Source organism: Schistocerca nitens, chromosome 3 (assembly GCF_023898315.1).
Source record: "Schistocerca nitens isolate TAMUIC-IGC-003100 chromosome 3, iqSchNite1.1, whole genome shotgun sequence".
NCBI classification, from domain to species: domain Eukaryota; kingdom Metazoa; phylum Arthropoda; class Insecta; order Orthoptera; family Acrididae; genus Schistocerca; species Schistocerca nitens.
Window position 1 is genome coordinate 349,082,745 of NC_064616.1, and position 19,417 is coordinate 349,102,161.

Here is a 19,417-nt window from a genome sequence, read left to right on the forward strand (position 1 = left end):
AAATGAAATAACTCAACAGGACAGTGAGTACCTTTATGCCAATTTCTATCCAGGAAATGCAAACGCCTCATTTCGTTACTCGTATTATGGAAGAAACTACGTAATTCCATCATGATTTTTTATGTATTACATTTATTTTCTACTTTCATAGTAAATTCGATAATGTATGCCTCAGATATTGTACTATTACTTTGTGGAGCACTGCCTCTATACTGATTTCCACTACCGTATCGGAAACGAGAGCGAAATGTGTCTCTTGGGCAGCTATGCTGTGATCTCCACACGCCTCGCAACTGTGCTCTTTTCTCGCTCCACATGCGGCTGAGACGTGGCTCACTACTGACAGCACAATTCCCTGCGAAATCCGTGATACACCCTTTTATCTTGTGCAGTTTGTCATTCGTCGCAACTAGCGGTTCCTTCACAGCTTTCAGCCGACGTAAAGAGTCGGCTGCGACTCTTGGTGGTTCCCGAGCCCTTAAGCTTAAGGATACCATCATGTACGCTGGTTTCTACATCTCAGCAGCATTCTTGAGTGGCTTTCTTAGCACAAAGTTGCGCCATATTTCCCGTATTCTCTATTTTAGAAAATGAAAAAAAAAAAAGGAATGAGGAGAAGGTGCTGTTCTTTTGGAAAGTAACTGCGCGCAGTTTGACATCTGTTTGATTGGTCTTTATACTGATACAGGGTGACAATTATTGAACTATATGAAAAAAAACGTAAAATTAGTGACAAACATGTAAACGTCACTACAGATACTCGCATTTAGGTTATGACATGTTCGATATGGCTGCCATCATTGGCGATGATGTGACCAGACGAACAGCGAAATTCTACATCTACATCTACATCCATACTCCGCAAGCCACCTGACGGTGTGTGGTGGAGGGTACCTTGAGTACCCCTATCGGTTCTCCCTTCTACTCGTCTCGTATTGTTCGTGGAAAGAAAGATTGTCGGTATGCCTCTGTGTGGGCTCTAATGTCTCTGATTTTATCCTCATGGTCTCTTCGCCAGATATGCGTTGGAAGGAGCAATATACTGCTTGACTCCTCGGTGAAGGTATGTTCTCGAAACTTTAACAAAAGCCCGTAGCGAGCTACTGAGCATCTCTCTTGCAGAGTCTTCCACTGGAGTTTATCTATCATCTCCGTAACGCTTTCGCGATTACTAAATGACCCTGTAACGAAGCGAGCTGCTCTCCGTTGGATCTTCTCTCTCTCTTCTATCAGCCCTATCTGATACGGATCCCACACCGGTGAGCCGTATTCAAGCAGTGGGCGAACAAGTGTACTGTGACCTACTTCCTTTGTTTTCGGACTGCATTTCCTTAGGATTCTTCCAATGAATCTCAGTCTGGCATCTGCTTTACCGACGATTAATTTTATATGGTCATTCCATTTTAAATGGTTCAAATGCGTACTCCTAGATAATTTATGGAATTAACTGCTTCCAGTTGCTGACCTGCTATATTGTAGCTAAGTGATAAAGGATCTTTCTTTCTATGTATTCGCAGCACATTACACTTGTCTACATTGAGATTCAACTGCCATTCCATGCACCATGCGCCAATTAGTTGCAGATCCTCCTGCATTTCAGTACAATTTTCCATTGTTACAACCCCTCTATATACTACAGCATCATCCGCAAAAAGCCTCAGTGAACTTCCGATGTTATCCATTAGGTCATTTATATATACTGTGAATAGCAACGGTCCTACGACACTCCCCTGCGGCACACCTGAAATCACTCTTACTTCGGAAGACTTCTCTCCATTGAGAATGACATGCTGCGTTCTGTTATCTAGGAACTCTTCAATCCAATCACACAATTGGTCTGATAGTCCATATGCTCTTACTTTGTTCATTAAACGACTGTGGGGAACTGTATCAAACGCCTTGCGTAAGTCAAGAAACACAGCATCTACCTGTGAACCCGTGTCTATGGCTCTCTGAGTCTCGTGGACGAATAGCGCGAGCTGGGTTTCAGACAATCGTCTTTTTCGAAACCCATGCTGATTCCCACAGAGTAGATTTCTAGTCTCCATAAAAGTCATTATACTTGAACATAATACGTTTTCCAGAATTCTACAACTGATCGACGTTAGAGATATAGGTCTATAGTTCTGCACATCTGTTCGACGTCCCTTCTTGAAAACGGGGATGACCTGTGCCCTTTTCCAATCTTTTGGAACGCTATGTTCTTCTATAGACCTACGGTACACCGCTGCAAGAAGAGGGGCAAGTTCCTTCGCGTACTCTGTGTAAAATCGAACTGGTATCCCATCAGGTCCAGCGGCCTTTCCTCTTTTGAGCGATTTTAATTGTTTTTATATCCCTCTGTCATCTATTTCGATATCTACCATTTTGTTATCTGTGCGACAACCTAGAGAAGGAACTACAGTGCAGTCTTCCTATGTGAAACAGCTTTGGAAAAAGACATTTAGTATTTCGGCCTTTAGTCTGTCATCCTCTGTTTCAGTACCATTTTGGTCACAGAGTGCCTGGACATTTTGTTTTGATTCACCTACCGCTTTGACGCAAGACCAAAATTTCTTAGGATTCTCTGCCAAGTCAGTACATAGAAGTTTACTTTCGAATTCGTTGAACGCCTCTCGCATAGCCCTCCTCACACTACATTTCGCTTAGTGTAATTTTTGTTTGTCTGCAAGGCTTTGGCTATGTTTATGTTTGCTGTGAAGTTCCCTCTGCCTCCGTAGCAGTTTTCTAACTCGGTTGTTGTACCACTGTGGCTCTTTTCCATCTCTTACGATCTTGCTTGGCACATACTCATCTAATGCATATTCTGCGTGACCCGATGAACTGTCGGAACATCGATGCCATCGATGCCTCCTGAACGCTGTTTTCAGCTCATCAACGGTTTTGCGATTATTTCTGTACACCTTGTCTTTAATATAGCCCCATTAAAAGAAGTCGCATGTGTTCAGATCCGGAGAATATGGCGGCCAATCGGGGACCACGCCAGTGGCCTCTGGGTACTCCAGAGTCAGAGTGCGGTCCCCAGAGCGCTCCTCCAGGACGTCAAACACACTCCTGCTGAGGTCGAGCTCCGTCTTGCATGGACCACATCTTATCGAAATCAGGGTCATTTTGGACAATGGGGATGAAATCGTCTTCCAAAATCTTCACGTATCTTTCGGTAGTTACTGTGCCATCAAGGAATATCGCACCGATGATTCCGTGACTGGACATCGCATACCACACAGTCACCCGTTGAGGGTGAAGACACTTCTCGATTGCGAAATGCGGATTCTCAGGCCCCCAAATACACCAGTTTTGCTTATTGACGAAACCAACCAAATGAAAGTGGGCTTCTTCGCCAAACTAAACCAAGCAAAAAAATGGTTCAAATGGCTCTGAGCACTATGGGACTCAACTGCTGAGGTCATTAGTCCCCTAGAACTTAGAACTAGTTAAACCTAACTAACCTAAGGACATCACAAACATCCATGCCCGAGGCAGGATTCGAACCTGCGACCGTAGTGGTCTTGCGGTTCCAGACTGCAGCGCCTTTAACCGCACGGCCACTTCAGCCGGCTCAAACCAAGCATGCGCGTACTAATCCCCATCATGTCCCGCGGCCAACCATGAAGTTTGAATGTCCTAAAGCAGACCGTTGATAAGTTATGACGATTTTATTTCATATAGTTCAGTAATTGTCACCCTGTATATGTCCACTGATGCCTAACAATTGCTTAAATTTAATTTTTAGTTAATCTAATATATATCAACGCTACCTATCTTAAACCAGAGTAATGCGCGCATGATTGGCGATATTAGATATATGACAAACACAAATCGATATTATTATCAACCCTGTACCAAATTATTTCTTTTGAGGCCTGCAAGAAAGAAATGGTTGTGGAAATAACGCAACGTAATAATTCTTGCATCGAATAAAATTCTTACATCGCAACAGAAAATCTGTCTTAAGTTACGATTTTATACTAGGTACAGGTTTAAATTTAGATGGTCTTCTGGTGAAATATGTAGTACATACCGCACAACGCTCACCGGCAAGAAATGTGACACAAGTCGAAAAACGGCAGTTTTTATCTACGTCGCTGAACAATAACTGTGAAATGTCCTAATGTGCACGAAAAAATAATGGAATTTACTACCAACAATACTTACATGAAATTTAAAGGAAGGTTGTACTATTTCAACATAACTTTTATAGAGTTAAATCTTTAAGTCGAGTTTTCTCAAGTACCCCATTTTTGAGTTGTCACAGTTCTTGCCGGGGTGCGATATGACGGTTGCAATGCTACAGACAATCTTAATGATAGGACATAAGTGACTGTACATTAAACTAGAAGTGTCTTATTGGTATTTTACACCTCAGTTCAGACTAAAGCCTTATACGCCACCATGCTTCATTATACAGACAGCCATTGAACTACTATTACAGATACAGATTACATGTTTTCGTTACCTCCTTGCCTTCCCTTCTCAGAGGATTCTGATCTTAACGGTAAGTTCCATCAGCAACCGGAATGCGATGCCCTGACCCTGGCAATCTGCTCCGTGCATCTTTATGTGTGCCAGTTAAGTGCACAGTCTCCCCCATAAAGCGTTTAGATGTAAGTAGTGTACCATGTACCCCTTCTAATAAATCTTAAAACTCTAGTGCAAGTTCTAAGATTACAAGTTTCAACGGCACGCATGTTAAAAGCCACAGTACATGGGAACATTATAATTAAATAATCTGAAAATCGTCTTTGAACACACCTTCGCTGGTAAGTGTATTATTTGGGCCGCTATTCACCCTTTTCAAGCCGCCCATCGGTGCTTGGTTTGTAGCACTATGAAGGGTAATTACTTAAGAAAATTACTCTAGTACCCACAAGAGAGTAAGAGATATTTCGAGGCTGTAAGCAAACTGTAGTTACTTGAGAGGATTATCAGTGTAATATGGTTCTATTTAGCTGTCCATATCGAAATTTATGTACAGTGAGAATTTAAAAAATTATAAAAATTTGGATGGTTCAGCTGAAAAAGATTCATCACCCATCCGAATTTGTTCTTCACATCTTATAACGTTGTCGTCGGTGAGACGTTAAACCCAAACCTCCCTTCGTTTCTGTGGGAGATTATTACTGAGATGCTGAAAGGACAACGAAATTTTAGGAACAAAATCAGAAACTATCGTTGCTAAGGAGAATGCCAAACATGGTGAAAATTCTGTTAAATTTTTTATTCTAACCGTTTAACAATCGTCATGACTGTTGAAATCTATCAGAATTTACTATGTAGTTGGTATAATTTCTGAATATGCTACGAGATCTATTTTACGGATACTGCTTTATTCTTAGAAATTAATGTTATTGCAGGTTTTTCAATAAAAACTCTTCTCTATTTGAACCCCTATGGTTTCAAATTCTTAAAAATGCTTTTCTCTTTACAGTCGAGGTAATTCTTGATTGTGATATTCTTGTGAGCTGAAAGCCTCCCCGCATTATTAATAAGTAAATGTGAAACTTTCGCAGATTTGTAATTTCATTCTTAAATATGTAACTCTTCTATGGAGGAGTGAAATAATTCTTCGCTGACATGACTTCACTGTTGTTTATCTGAGTCGTTCTCCTTAGCTACTCCCCCAACTTTCCATATATACGCAGAGGTTTCGATACTTACACTCACTCAGAAAGAAAGTTAAAAAATGTAGGCCCCAGTTCACTGCGTTTCGCACTCTTTCCCAAATATCGGAGTGAAAATTATATTGTCACATATCCGATTTTTAATGACTTGAGATTGCTCATATTCTAAATGGACTCATCTTGACTCTCTCTCCGCGCACCTCACCTACCAAAACTATGAACGATACACACTGCTTCCCCGCGATCAAGATAGGTTTAACATGGCACATTTGAAAGTCTAGTAGAGATATATCTGCTCTTCTTCCAGGCAAAATACAGGGCTTTTCGAAAGATTCATCCCGTTTCAGAAGACTGTAACTCTTGCGTGCTTGAATAGAGAAACAAGGGCTGAAGTTTAACTTACACATCGAAAATTAGAGTTTGTCTTGGCGCCATTTGTACGAGGCGTGCTGAAAAGTAATGCCTCCGAATTTTTTATGTGAAAACTCTTAATGTTTTTTTTAAATAAAACAAACGTTTTTAACATTCTACACCTTTGTTCTTCAACACACATTTAAATCTCAACAGAGTCACCTTGGCGACAACCATATTTCTCCCAACGAGAGGCCAGTTTGTTGTCAGAGCAGAGTGTTTGACTGTCTTGACGAAGCCATAATCTTACCTTGCTTGAATCTCTTCATCATAGTCAAAGTGAAGTCCTAGAATGTTTTCTTTAGAGTTCTGGAAACAGATGAAAATCAGGTGGGGCCAAGTCGGGACTATTAGGAGGAAGATCAATGACAGTGAACCCAATGCGTTAGACTACTGCAGATGTCGCAGCACTCGTGTGTGGTCTGGCTGGCATCGTCATGCTGAAGGAGAGGGTGCGCCTTTTGTGGACGAACTCCTCGAATTCGGAACTCGATCTGTTTGTCACGCACGGACGTAGTTACATTACGCACCGCCATATTACATGCTACAATTCGGAGCCCTCTAGCGGCGGAGGGCTACAAATATGAAGACGCGAAGAATAAAGATGTAGAATGTTAATAACATTTGTTTTATTTAACAAGCTGTAAGAGCATTTACCTTAAAAATTTGGAGGAATTACTTTTTAGTACGCCCTCGTACGTTAGCGGTTGATGTGCTTTTATCCTGGGGCAACTAGCTCTCTCGTTCGCTCGTTAAATACCCAATGTGTTTTGAGCAGAGATGGCGACAACATAGCAGAAAAAGGGATTTTGCGTTCTCCGTTACAACTGGTGTAACTCAGTTTCAATTTCGCGACATGATTTTCGTCGAGTGTACGGCACTGAACCTCCTACAGCTCAAAGCATTCGACTTTTCCGCCAGTAGTTTCAAGGTATCCTGGTGTCACGGTATGCGACTTTTTTCTTGTGGGGGGTTGTGAAAGACTCCGCAGACGTGCTTGCACTTCTTACGCCACATAGATACAGCAGTGAATACAGCACTCCAGACATACTCGCAAAAGCATGTGCGGAAGCAAGTACGGCTGCTCGCTCGTTACCCGTATGCAAATTAGCCCTGAGCGCAGACAGTGTAGAACTTCTCCGTCCTCTCAGCTGTAGCCCACGCGAGCTGCAGCCCAGTACTGATGGGGAGCGACTGCGCAACACCAAGTCATTAAAATAATTTATTACGTAACTTATTTTGCGATATATAATAATGTATAATTATGTTTAAATATATGTAAAAATGAAAGATCCTGAGTTTGATTCCCTTTCATTTAATAGATTCCAAGAAAATTTACGTTTTCCGTTATTATGAAGTGCACTAAAAAGTCAGCTAGTAATTTGAAAACTGAATAATATGTGTAACTGAGTATAAAAGCCTCGTCCTGAAGGCCGAAATAGCTTCTTTATTTTCAAAATTAAGTAAATTGTGAGCTTGAGGAGATAAAACACAAACAATGGTAGGCTAACCATACCTTTTGGCTACTTAGAGATTAAAAATTTCAGAACATATTCAACACGTACAATCATGAGGCTTTATGCATTTTTAGCCCTGTACATTTAATACTTGGAGTGCAGTACGTCCTATATAGCTAATTTGGGGTAGAAAGCTACATTTAAATACGATAATACATTTGTTTATATAAGTAATGGTTTTAAATGAATTCAGCATCTCTGGAAAACCTTCATCTACTATAAAAAATTTGTCAACTGCATCACAGATCTTGTTTAAGCTTTTGTGTTGTGCCTGCATGGGATACCGCTTGGCGAGTGGCATACTACTAGAACTTTCCACTTTTGACCGAGCTTTGAACTGACTAGCAGATAATTAATGAAGTTATTAGAGACGAACTGCGGAACTAAAGTAGACTTTCTAATGTGAAACGTTCCAAGTGCTCTGTGAAATTTTAATGTGAAAACAGCGTGTTAAAATATATACATCTTTTTTATCAGAACGAACCTTAAATTATTAATTTGAAAAAAAAAATTGTTTTACAAAAAGGCGTATCTCATTGTCGTATTCTTTCGGATAGGCAGTATTTCTTCAGAAGATGGAGCTGAGGTGTCAACAGGTGAACTGAAGGTTACAGGTAATGATTTTAGACCATTTTCGGGTAATCTATTTGAGTCATCCGCAGGCCCCTGTTGCATGGGTGGATGTGAACTGATCTAATGAGAACTCATGTGAACCGGTAGGAAACATTAAATTACTACCAACGAACTTATGAAAGACAAGACATCCAGTTGTATACGTTTATTTCTGTTCGTGTTGCAGTTTCATTCGCTGCCACCCCATAAGTATAGGACGAATTTTACTATCATCGGGCTGTTTGTCGTGCGTCTGACAGAGTGCACATTGATCATTTGCGAAACGTAAGTGAAAGCATTTGTCCTAAATGTAATTGTAAGGAGTACCCTAACTGTGTATGAGCACACATGTAAGAGATATGGCGCCTATCCTTGTAAAATCAGATGGTTATTTTGAAAATAAGAACTTTTGTAGCCTTATGTGTAAGTTAAAATTCATGCCAATTTTCAATTTACAATTTTCATTAACGTAGAAGTATAGTCTTATAAAATGTATTGAATCTATCTGGAACACCCTGTATTTTTCTTTGGAAGGAGACTTGGAGCCTTGAAAGCTCTATCTCACATTTCGTGATTCTGGTGTGAATAAGAATTTCCAATCCATTACCAGACACAAATATGTTAATGGTTTATTCTATGGTCCTCTTACTACAATGAATTACAGTTATGCTTCTAAGTCTGCTACCTACCCAGCTGACGCAGGTCTGCCCAGCACCAGTCTATTACGCTATTGCTATAGGCTATCAGTCTGTGTATTTATATGACGTTTCTCCAAATTTGCCTGCCTGAATTTTATCAAACGTTGGTGAAGGGGTTCTTTCCTGTTTATGAACAATGACATCATGTTAGGGTTTGTCCAGATGTCCTTCACTTTTAGCCAGAGCTCTCATGCTAAATTACGAATAAGATCCCGCAAACAAAATGCAAGGTGGAAAACGACATTCGTCACTTGTGTTATCTTATCGCGGCTAGGTTAAACCGTTGAAATTTACAGCTTCTGCATTCCCTAACGTCTAAGCGCGTAGATGCCTCAAACAAAATACGTCTCAATGAATGTAACTAATGTCTTCGTGAATGGCCGTCTGGTGGATATGAATACTATTTCCGTGTTCTTCTATCGGAATTTTCCATTAGAGTACGTGTAATGTCATATTGGATCTTAATGCTGTACTGTCCTGAAGTTGATGAAGGTTTCTGTAACTAACTAAAACGTATTATTCAGTTGAACATATGCCGCCCTTATATGAAGTATATTATTCCAATGTGGTTCAGCGGTCATAGCAGCGAGAAGTATATTAAACTCTTAAACACATGTCTACAATGCTCAGCTTAACTTCTGCTGCTTGAAATCGTGTGACATAATTTCTGCACGAAACTATTTTGGTTTCTGAATTTGGAAGATGTAGTTTCCAAATATTGTCTTCAAGATGTTGAGAACTGCGTTCCGTAAGTCAATTAAAAAAATATCGATTACTGATGTCAACAAACATAGTTTTATTGGCTCATTTGTACTAATATCCTAATAGTCGGCTATAACTAGTGCGTCGTAGCAGTGAAGGTGAAAGAAAGACAGAAAATAAAAAATGTGCATCCCAGAATAAGAAAACTAAAACAGTTGACCGTATTATAGAAGGCGTATTAACTGAAACTACAAACATTTTGCTGAGGTCCTTTTTCTTGTAGGGGGTTGGACAAAAATAGGGTAACACAACGCGAAATGCTTGCGTGAAGATAAATGTAGATGCTAGCCAAGCCTGCAGGTTACACTGTTGCGTTTGAACACGATTTGCACATGTACAATTTCCTCAATACGTTGCAAGTGTCAGTGTAGTTATCAGAACAGTGTTCTATGTGGTTGTGAGTGCATTATGCCAGGGATGAGTGAATTGGAACTTGGGCGAATTGTTGGTGCTAGTATGATGGTTTGTTCCGTGACCTATGGAGTGAAAGTGTTTGGCGTATCAAGAGGCTTCGTATCGAAGATTTGTACCGCTTACAGTGAAAGTGGAAAAAATCATGTGCTAACTCAGAAAGCAGAAGAAAATGTGTGCTGAGTGATCGTGACAGACGATAACTGAAGAGGATTGTGACGAAAAATAAAAGGACGGCAGCTGCAAAGTCACCAGAGCTGAAAGTCGGGCCAGCGAATCCTGTCAGCACCAAAAAATTACTAAGGGAATCCAATAAGCAAGGTACTTCAGGACAAGCTCGACTTCCAAAACCACTCACCAGTGATGCAAATGTCCGTAACAAGAAAATGTGTTGCCAAAGCCATAAGACCTGGACTGTGGAACAATGGCAGAAAGTCATTTTTTCGGATGAGTGTTGTTACACGCTTTTCCCAATTTCTGGCCGGGATTATGGCCTAAGAGTGGACCATAACAAGGCTCAATTATGATATGGGCAGCCATATCGTGGCATCCCATGGGCCCCATGGTTGCTCTGCGAGGTCGCATTACTGCCAAGAGTTATGTGACCATTTTGGCTGATCAGGTCGATCCCGTGGCACAATGTTTGTTGCCCAGTGGTGATGCTGTGTTGCACGACGACGGGACCCCTGTTCACACTGTTCGAATCTCCCAGAATTGCTTTTATGAGCACGGGGATCAACTGTCGCATCTGTACTGGCCACCAGAGTCACCAGATCTCAAGATTACTGAACCTTTGTGATTTGCTTTGGAGAGAATGGTGCACGATCACTATCCAACATTATCATCGTTACCTGAACGTGCCACTGCTTTGAGGGAAGGATTGTATTCCATTCTCCTGAGAACCAAACAGCACCTGTATTCATCCATTCGAAGACGACTGGAAGCTGTTTTGAATGCCAACGGGTTTCCCCATACCGCAGTAGGTATGGTACAGTGTTGTGTTTATGTCGTTTCCGTATTTTTGTCCCCCACGTGTTGGAAACAATGTGACAGAACATGATCAACTAGATATATCAAGTAGACATTAGTATATGTAGGATTTTTAAAAATAATAACTGCTTCTTGCGTAATAACAACTGGAGACCTGTAATTTTTCGAAGAAATTCTTGCCGCGCGGCATTAGTCGAGCGGTCTAAAGGCGCTGCAGTCATGGACTGTACGGCTGGTCCCGGCGGAGGTTCGAGTCCTCCCTCGGGCATGGTTATGTGAGTTTGTCCTTAGGGTAATTTAGGTTAAGTAGTGTGTAAGCTTAGGGACTGATGACCTTAGCAGTTAAGTCCCATAAGATTTCACACACCTTTGAACATATTTTTGAAGAAATTCTTTTTGAATTCTGTTGAACGAATGACCGTCTTGCGAAATGAATTTCACTGTCTCCTTCTTGTTTTCGCCAATAGAACAGCGCCATTTTGTCGATGGCACTGCTTGTGCGGTTCTGTGCTCATATGTTTAGCCCGGGAGATTCAGTGTGTCACACATCTACAGAATCATGGATCGACAGACTCGTAACCAGATAAAAAGAGTTTTCTACGCTATTTTATCAGTATAGTGAATCACTAGTTTGGTGTGATGCCATACTCCATTTATTGGACTCTGTGATGGAATATAGACTACTGGCTAGGTCACTTTGATATCTTTGTGTAAGTGGGTGGTTTGCCTTGTTTACGTAGCCACATTTATAAGTAGGCAGTGAAGTGAGGATCAACACAAACATTATGCTCAAAAGCGTCTCTGAGGTCTGCATGAGTAGAAGGGCAATGTTCGTGTCATCTCAAAGTACCGATATCCAAGATGGATGTCGTGACGTCAGCTGATGAAGATGCAAGTACCATTATCCGAAAATGGCCGCCGTGACATCAGACAGCTGCTTCCGACCTAGCGTGCAGTTCAGCCAATAGGAGCACAGACTAATGATGACGTAGGTATCGTGTATATAAGGAGGGCCCAGCAGCTGTTCAAAATCAATCGTTGTCAGTCAGCATGATGAGGCACCAATCAGCCCAACAGAACAGGAGGAGATAGAAAAGTAAGTATATACAGGGCTCTATTATTATTATTATTAATATTTCTCTAACAGCAACAACATATTATGCTGATGATTATTCTTCTTCCCCCTCTCTCCATCAGATGTATCCATAGAGTCTCCATCCAACCCGTTGGGATTAGCACACCTGTCGAGGACTACACGTTCCAATCCGCAGTGCCAACGGCGGATACTCTAACACAGCTTCTCAGCATGATGGGTTAGCATAATGAGACAATGAGACTCAGTTCTCTGTGGCGCTCAATACTGTTGAGGGTTCAACATCCTACTAGGCTCCACCGTCCATTGGGCCAAGCGCAAGAGACATTCCAGCATCAGTGCCAGAACAGACGGATAACTGCGCTGGTCTGGATGTTGTGGATGAGAAGATACCAACCTCCAGTGCGCCGCCACCTTTACTATTCGCCTCATGATATACATTAATGGTTAGCAGTTCAAAACTTTTTCATCAAGGAATTGAAGTTTAAAAAATGGTTCAAATGGCTCTGAGCACTATGCGACTTAACTTCTGAGGTCATCAGCCGCCTAGAACTTAGAACTAATGAAACCTAACTGGCCTAAGGACATCACACACATCCATGCCCGAGGCAGGATTCGAACCTGCGATCGTAGCGGTCGCTCGGCTCCAAACTGGAGAGCTTAGAACCGCACGGCCACTCCGGCCGGCTTGAAGTTTCACAAGACGGTATCTTGTCATCTGTGTTAGTGCTCGAAAATGTGTCGAAAAATATTAAAGTGCCGTTTTCAGACTACGAGCGGGATGAACACTGTCAAGCAAAAACATACATCAAAAAGCATATGACTGCAGGATATTTTCCGTCCCAGGACATCTACTGTGGCGGTCTAACAGTAAGTATGTTGTCAATGTATGATCATGCTACACTAAGAGTTAAAAGTGCTGAGGGTCAGAGTATTTACATGCAGCACTCGACTGTTGAGAACTTTTTCAATCTAGACTCAGCGATAACTAATACGACTGAGAGCCTGAATAGATGGCTCCCATATGTTCAAACCGCATACAGTGATATCATTAACTGGCTTCACACATGCAGCATTCATATAGAAGATATAGATCATTTTGGTACCTGTATAACTGCCGTACCGAAGTCTTATGCTATTCTCCGAATAGGTGTGGAAAATGTTGAACTCAGATTTAGTGATGGAATACCAGACTATTGCAGTCCTCCGATAACTTTGCGCGATATACGTGCAGAATTTGAGAGATATAAGAAACAACTATTCTCCAAATACTGTACTGCTGCTGCAGCGATTAAGAAAGAAACAAATCTTTTTTTAACAATACTATGCATAAGTGTCAATCGTGAATAAAGAAATATTTTATCATCTCAAATTTGTCTTTGTCTTATTTCTATGACCTTGCCTATAACGTCACATGTGATTACGCACATTTCTTTTTTTGGATAAATCATATTGCACACCAGGACCCAACACAGTAGGTATCATGGCAGGCTGGGTGAAGCACCCTCGCCACAAGGACTCTGTTGTAGGTGACTGGTCGTGCGGCGCTGAAGATACAGACAAGAAGAGTAAGAAGAATGGAGTACTCCTCCCTTATAGTATACGAGCTATAATTGTATCTCTCCAACTTTGGCAAGACAAATCTTCTCATCGCTCTGCTAACAGAGGGTAACGGGCTTGCCGCAGTTGATACACTGGTTCCCGTGAGATCACCGAAGTTAAGCGCTGTTGGGCGTGGCCGGCACTTGGATGGGTGACCATCCAGCCGCCATGCGCTGTTTCCATTTTTCGGGGTGCACTCAGCCTCGTGATGCCAATTGAGGAGCTACTCGACCGAACAGTAGCGGCTTCGGTCAAGAATACCATCATAACGACCGGGAGAGCGGGTTGCTGACCCCCACGCCCCTCCTATCCGCATCCTCCCCTGAAGATGACACGGCGGTCGGATGGTCCCGGTAGGCTACTCGTGGCCTGACTACGGAGTGCTCTGCTAACAGACGTTGCTGGAGCTCGCTTCGAGCATTTCTACATATTCTCCAAAACACAATTTCAACCCAAGTATAAGTTACTGCAGAGAATATTAGATGTCGTAGATGGTGTAAAGTACACGGCATTCAATGAAAGCGAAGACATCCCTTCACCAGAAAGAAGTAAAGCCAAATACAGTCTTCATATTTGAAGATGTAGCTGAAAAGTAAGACCAGATCTGCAGATATTTCTGCTTTGATCGTCATATTGGTGTTGACATATTTTACCTGAGTCAACCATAGTCCAGGATCCCAAAACAGTTGGTCAGGGATAACGTCAACCTCATTATAGCATTCCAACAAGACAATCTCAATTTAAAACACATTTACCAGGCTCATGTGGGGACTGACATGTTGTACAATGAATTTTTAAAGATATATGCAGATTGCTGGAATCACTCACAGTAAGGGTTTCTCGTTATTGATAAAACTCGAAAACTGAATTATGGTAGGTACAGTCGGAACTTCCAGGAGTTTCTCCATATATAATCATACAAAATAGGTGAATGCATCAGTATACTCTACACCATGGACAAGTTCGCAGGGATGTCGGGCGCTCAGTCTGAGACGTTAGGTTATATAGACAAATGCTCGCATCTATAGTGATATGAAATTTCAAAAAGGAAAACTCAACATACTCCGTAAGGCTGTAATGGGATTAAAGGACAATTAGAAAGTTTTTGCCCATGACCAACACCGGCTAGAGAAAAGAATTAGCGCAATTGAGGAGAAAATAGAAGCTGAGGTTCTTATTATTGAGGCGGAGGGGGAGGAGGATCGGGGAAAGAAGAAGAAGAGCAAAGCATATATAAAGCCTCGTGATATGCAGAGCCCCGATTAGTATGCGCCAAGATGTCGACTAAGCATAAAGTCATTCAAGCGCATAAAGCTGTTTGAGAGAAATTACGATTGTTGAGGGTGGGACGTATGGAGTGGGAGCAAACACTAAGAGAGACAATCAAACCAGTTACGGAATCTATCAGAAAGCTAGCATCACGAGATGATGACAATGCTGAGAACGATCCAATTGCTGACTTCACTAATCAGTACACGACAAAGATAGAGAGAACAGTCGGTGTGAGCAAGGAGAGACCGTAAATGCTCGGCTCTCAATCTATAAGTTTAACCGATAGCACAATACGGATCGGGGATAAAGAGTTTAAAAGAACACCTGGTTTAACGAAACTTATCTTCCTAAGAGCGTGGATAAAGAGTTTAAAAGAACACCTGGCTTAATGAAACTTATCTTCCTAAGAGCGTCAAAAAACTTAAAATACTCTGCCAGTGATCGCAAGGCATATGGAGAAATACTACAGTTGACTGAAGTATATAAGAATGCAGACGGCACACTGAAAAACCCACAAAACTATAAATACACTAGCATTATACAACCTTTACTGAATGACCAACCCCAAAGCATTGGTGAAGGTCTTGACATTCAACATAAACGAGTGAGCAGTCAACCCACCCAGTATATATATATTACGATGAGGCAGATGAACTAATAGATAGACTTCGGCTGTTGATAGTTTCAGCTGCAGCGGGTAATACAGTACACTCGAATGAGGTATATCTCAATAATTTCAGAACTTAGAGAAAGAGGAATCATCGAATAATAATAACAATTATGAGAACAGTAGCTCACGAGCTGCACAAACCAGCACGCAAATCATACCCTCGCAGACATGTCATGATTAAAGGACTGGATGACTTATGGCAGGCGGATCTTGTGGATATTGGTCTGTACAGCCGTGAGTATAAAGGTTTCAAGTATATTTTAATGTCCATTTATACATACTCTGAATTCGCATGGGCATTACCTGTGAAAACAGACAGGGAGAGATGTTGCTGCGGTGTTCGAGCGTTTGTTGCAAACAGGAACGAATCGATGTCCAGACAACCTTCAAACCGTTCATGGTGGAGAGTTTTACAATGAACATTTCAAGACTGTGATGGAGCACTACTCAATGTTTACCCACCTCAAAGGGGGTACTGTCGAGCATCTGAACAAAACAGTGAAATCCCAAATATGGAAGCGATTTAATCTTCGCACGGCCATACAAGTGGACGGATATCCTACCGCGGATAATAGCACTCTATAATCGAACCAAACATAGTACAAAAAAATGAGACCTATTGACGTTCGTGACAATTCACTCATGGAGTCGGTATATTTGCGCATTAAATTGCTCGATCCACGCAAACAAAGGTTTAATGGTAGTGACTTAGTACGTATTTCAAAGCACAAGACTGCATTTGAGAAATCGTACTTACCAAACTGGTCAGCTGAAATATTCAGTCTCCAAAGTGCAGAGAACGAACCCCAAAACATATATCTTAAGGGATAGCAATGGTGAAGAAATTGCACGATGCTTTTACACAGAGCAATTGTGGAAGAGCTCTCTGCCAGATGTATTCCTCAGTGAACGTGTAATAAGACGTCGTGGGAATGGAGCGCTAGTTAAATGGCTGGGATTTCCTTAATCAGAAAACAGCTGGATTGATGTTGGCGAATTAGTATATAATAGGATGCGTAGACCTCGATCACCTTATTAGTGTACAATGCATGCTAGGAGACACACTATCATAAGAGGTGAAGGTGGTATTCTCGACAAATTACCAGTTGTATTACACATTCCGGTTCAAAATGGTTCAAATGGTTCTGAGCACTATGGGAATTAACATCTGAGGTCATCAGTCCCCTAGAACTTACAACTACTTAAACCTAACTAACCTAAAGACATCACACACATCCATGCCCGAGACAGGATTCGAACCTGCGACCGTAGCGGTCGCGCAGTTCCTGACTGAAGCGCCTAGAACCGCTCGGCCACCCTGGCTGGCACACATTCCGGGATATAACTTCTGTGGAACAAGAACAAAGCTTCAGAAACGCTTGGTTCAAATGGCTCTGAGCACTATGGGACTTAACATCTATGGTCATCAGTCCTCTAGAACTTAGAACTACTTAAACCTAACTAACCTAAGGACATCACACAACACCCAGCCATCACGAGGCAGGGAAAATCCCTGACCCCGCCGGGAATCGAACCCGGGAACCCGGGCGTGGGAAGCGAGAACGCTACCGCACGACCACGAGATGCGGGCGAAACGCTTGGCACGTGGCGATAGAGGTATTAACCTACTCGACGAAGCCTGCCTCGAGCACGAGCTAGCCTACGCTGCAAATAAAGATCTCCCAGCACGTCACTTCGCAGACAGAATTTTAGCTTATAGAGCCAAGGAATAAGACGAAGAAAAGATATTGGTATAGGTCAATGTGTGGCTGTATTCGATGTTGATAAAACAATGCATGGTAAAATTAAGCTAGGCTTAGGAGTTATGAATTTCAAACGAATTATGAAAGCAGCGAGGTCCGCTTTGGGGGGAAGAAGAAGTCAGGCTACCTGAAAAGCAGCATTCTCACATCACTGTGTGCAGCTATGCACGCAATTATGAATAAGAAGAAGAAGAAGAAGAAGCAGGGTACAACTAAACCGCCTCGCATTCTACCTTTACCCAAAACATCAGGCGGAATTATTCCGTTCCACGTTACAGCCCTTGCGGCTCTATCAGCTGTAGGCTCACTCACAGGAGGGGCTGCGGCTGTAGCGAAAACAGTCAAGAATGCTCAAAACGCCCAAGTGCAGCTAGAGGAGGCCAGAAGGCATGATTATGTCATGGAAGCTGCGGCCACTGGAAAGGGTCTATACTTGGAACCGTACAAGAAAGGACTTGGCCTCTTAATAAATAAATGAAAAAAAGCTAGTTAGCCATTCTACCCGATATAGCGCTCACGAATAAAGATCTCCTTAAAGTTGTTAAAGAAAAACTCCACATTCCAGGATTCCGTGGTGTCTCTATGCGAGATACATTACCAAAGACGATGTGGCGAACTAATAAATGCGGAATTGTGAATTTAGATATTGCAGGCGCGCCAGGTACCCATTGAGTCTCATATGTCAAGAAAAGTGCAAATACAGTTTATTATTTTGGTTCATTTGGGGATTTACAACCACCTGAAGAATTGCAACGATACTTCACCAGCAAAAGACGAGTCTTGTACAATTTTCAGCGATATCAGGGCTTTAACATATACTTGTGTGGACATCTATGTATCACGTTCCTGCTGGCCGGAGTGGCCGTGCGGTTCTAGGCGCTGCAGTCTGGAACCGAACGACCGCTACAGTCGCAGGTTCGAATCCTGCCTCGGGCGTGGATGTGTGTGACGTCCTTAGGTTAGTTAGGTTTAATTAGTTCTAAGTTCTAGGCGACTGATGACCTCAGAAGTTAAGTCGCATAGTGCTCAGAGCCATTTTTTTATCACGTTCCTCCTCACAGCTTTGATGAAACAGCATCTAAAACTACACCAAAGATAAGTGCGTGCTCAATATCCAGGACAGCTGATGTATATAAGAGCCATCACTGAACGTCACCCCCATCAGTTGAGGTTTAGATGTGATGGCGTACACTCTGATGTTAAAAGAACGAGCTTCTGTATTATGTGCAAATTACTGTCCACCAGTCGATTTAAGTTCTGGTGGCTGGAGTATTGCGTTGATTGCTGTGGAGACGTATAACAGCATTCCAAAAATCACAAAGGCCAACAATAAACTGGATGTGGAAATTGACGGTAATAAGGAGATTCTAGAAACACAACCTGGTGCCTACGACATTGATGATTTAAACGAAGTCTTCAAACACTCGGCAAAGGGGATTGAACTATGCACAAACATCAATACGCTTAAATATGAAATACAAACAGAGAATGCTACAATTGACTTTAGGCAGAAGGATTCAGTAGGTTCACTGGTAGGTTTTGCGAAAGAACGTGTTTTGGTGAAGGATTCCAGAAAATTCTACGCATGAGATCAGGCTGTGGACATACTACCAGTCAGCACAATCCACGTTGAGTGTAATATAGCTACAAACTCATATCTCAACGATAAGCTGATTCACTCTCCAGAATGAGATTTTCACTCTGCAGCGGAGTGTGCGCTGATATGAAACTTCCTGGCAGATTAAAACTGTGTGCCCGACCGAGACTCGAACTCGGGACCTTTGCCTTTCGCGGGCAAGTGCTCTACCATCTGAGCTACCGAAGCACGACTCACGCCCGGTCCTCACAGCTTTACTTCTGCCAGTATCTCGTTTCCTACCTTCCAAACTTTACAGAAGTTCTCCTGCGAACCTTGCAGAACTAGCACTCCTGAAAGAAAGGATACTGCGGAGACATGGCTTAGCCACAGCCTGGGGGATGTTTCCAGAATGAGAT